Source organism: Sturnus vulgaris, chromosome 2 (assembly GCF_052056855.1).
Source record: "Sturnus vulgaris isolate bStuVul1 chromosome 2, bStuVul1.hap1, whole genome shotgun sequence".
NCBI classification, from domain to species: domain Eukaryota; kingdom Metazoa; phylum Chordata; class Aves; order Passeriformes; family Sturnidae; genus Sturnus; species Sturnus vulgaris.
Window position 1 is genome coordinate 111,249,322 of NC_142244.1, and position 3,116 is coordinate 111,252,437.

Here is a 3,116-nt window from a genome sequence, read left to right on the forward strand (position 1 = left end):
AGCCCTGTGATGGGAACAGAGCCTGTCCCAGGAGCAGGGACATGCTGGGGTACAGGCCTTTGTGTGCCTCCATGGCAGCCCTGCAGCCAGACTGGCCATGCCAGGGAAAGGCTCAGCAGCACTGGCTCATCCAAGAGGGACAAGGCAGGAGGAGAGGGCAGCACACCCACCTCTGCTCCCAGGAGTCACTGCCAGGTACCCAGGCCCAGGGGAGACAGCTCTTGCTGTTGAGCCTCGTCTCTCTGAGGAGAAGAAATGCCTTAAAATGAGCTTGACAACTTCTCTGTCTTCAGGAAAAAGACTTAGAGCAAGACTGGAGCCACCCAGCCGGGCTGATGCTCAGGCACTGTGTGGCTTCTGTGCAAGACTGAGTCAGGAAAGCAGCTCTGAGGAAGCAGTGACAGCATCCCTCTCCTTCTGCCAGCCTACACAGGAGCTGTTGGGATGCTGGACTGTCCCCAGCAGCAGCAGCAGTGTTAAAACAGCTCTCAATTATTTGTCCAGGATAGTTAGCACAACACAAGTTGTTTTGATTATACGGTGTAACCTGAAGGTGCCACCAGGTTTACAGCCTACACTGACATTTCCATTTATCGTTCTGTTCTCCATCTGCTTCCTTTTTATATGGACAGATTGGACAGCCTGACGTCATGTAAAATAAGCAGGGTAACTGCCTCCCTCACCTCACCACTACTCCTAGCCAGCTGCTCTCACTGCCCAGCCAGTCTTTTTGAACAGCCACGGGGGCAGAGAAGGAGTTTAGTTGGGTGAGTGTGGAAGGAAGTGGCTGCCAAGCTGCACTGCACTGCAGGAGGTGCTGAAAGACAGTGATGCCCTCCATATCTTCACTGAGAATTGTCCTGGTTAAGAGAATCACACAATCACAGAGTTGTTTAGGTTGGAAAAGACGCCCAAGGCCATCGAGTCCGATTTTTGACTGACTACCATCCTTGTCAACTCATGGCACTCACTGAGTTCCACATCCAGTCATTTCTTGAACACTTCCAGGGATGATGATTCCATCACCTCCCCAGGCTTTTAAAGCATTGTTAAGCATTCCAATGCTTTAAAAAATCTTTCCGTTAAGAAATTCTTCCTGATGTCCAACCTGAAGAGAAGTCAGATGCTTAGAAATTAGGTATATAAAACGTTGTTGCACAAGCATCCTTAATTTCCTCATTTTGTTCTTGCACTGTTCTTCCACAGACATGCTTTAGTTATAATTTACAACTTTTATCAAAGCAAAACAAGGCACCTTTCATGAGTCCCATTCTGCCTCTGTAATTTTCCAGTATAATTGAAATTGAACTAGCACAAAAAGATGTGACCCAAATAGGTCTCCTTTAGCCAAATTCCACACGAGCTAAGATGTGAGGTGCAGCATCAGCCCACCTTAGAGTGAGTTCTGGCTTTGCCTGCACACATGTGCTGCCAAGGAAGTGGCTAAGTCTAACTAAAATAAAATACAGAAGAAATAAACGTGCTTTTCAGGAGTGTGTGTGTGAATGATGTTATGGGAGTGTCTGAATTCACATACATTTATTTACTGTGAAATTTTGCCCACTCATCTTGGTGACAAATGATAATAATTCCAAAATCCTCAGATTAATCCCATCTCCTAGCACAAGAATAAAAGAACTCAGTAAGAACTCTGCTGCCAGATTGCCTGGGCATGGCAGGGGCTACTTGCTCAGCTTTCTGAGCGATGCCTCCACCTCTCAGCTGAGGCAGCACTGGCAGCACTGCTGCCTTGTTAGCACACCTTTCACTCAAAAGACAAGGAGACCACTGCTATCAGCTTATGGCAGAGGGGGCAGAGCACCTCTGCTGTGCCTGTAGGGAGGAGAGGGAGTGGGAGAGGCTGGCTTTGCTCTCCCACAGATGGAGCTGGAGGGGTGTTAAATGGCTCTGCAGAGAGCAGTCAGTCACTGTCCATGGGATCCAACAGGAAACACAGGTTTGTGCTGCTGCTCCCCCAGGTGTGCTGGGCTCTCAAGGATGCTGTGTAAATGTTGATTAGACAGAGTGGTGTTGACCTGCAGGCTGCTGGGCGTGTGACTAGGTGACCTTTGAGGTCCCTCCCAACCCAAACGATTTTATCATTAAGTGTCACAGCTATTCCTGAGGGTATATTGGATCCATGGCTGAGAGACCATGTCTGCTCTGAGGCAGCATTTTTCAGAGCAAAACTCTTCCACACACCACTACAGCTGCTGCAGGGTTAAAATGCTGTTAAAGAAGTAACGCAAATGTCCCGGCTTGGAGTCTGGGCTGCAGCCTGCAGCAGGGGACTGGTCACTCCCCCACTTCTTTTCTTTCTGGGAGATATGTCAGGAACTGGGTGTAAAAAAACTTCAGCTGCTTTCAAACAAGGGGTCACAGCATGGAAAATGCTGAGAAACACAGAGGTAATCTTTTTGCAGCTAATGGAAGCTATGCCAGAGTATGGACAGACTGCCTGCCTGCAAAGCCTTTCCTAGGGAGACATCCTCACTCCTCAGAGACACTGTCCCCTCTGAATACTGCTAAATCAGCTTGTCTGCCACCCCAGGGAATTACATATCCATCCCAAAATATCCCACTTGGGTGGAGCAGGCGGGGGAAATGCCTGCAAGGTCAAACAGGGATGCCGAAAACCTCAGGGCAGGAGATTCCTTTGCTTCCCAGTGCAGAAAAGTGACTGCACTCAGGCTGGACCCTATCAACATCTGCCTTGGTTGCTTTGGCTCCCTGGGACCTGACAAAAAGGTCTGGAAAGCAGGGGCTGAGCCCCCATGCTCTTGAACTACACATCAGAATAGCTGTCACAGGGGTTTAGGAAGCCTAAACACAGCTCAGATATTCCCAGCTGGACTGGCTTTGGCAAGGATAGAGTTAAATTTCTTCACAGTGCTGTGCTGTTCCGGGTTTGTGATGCTAAACAGTGTTGATAACACACTGATGTTTTTGTTATTGCTGGGCAGCTTCCACAGTCAAGCCTTCTCTGCCTCTCACCCCCCCGCAGGAGAGGCTGGGGCTGCACAGGGAGCTGGGAGGGGACACAGAGGGGACAGCTGACCCCAGGTGACCCCAGGGTTATCCCACACCATGGGGCATCGTGAGCAGCAGACACAGCT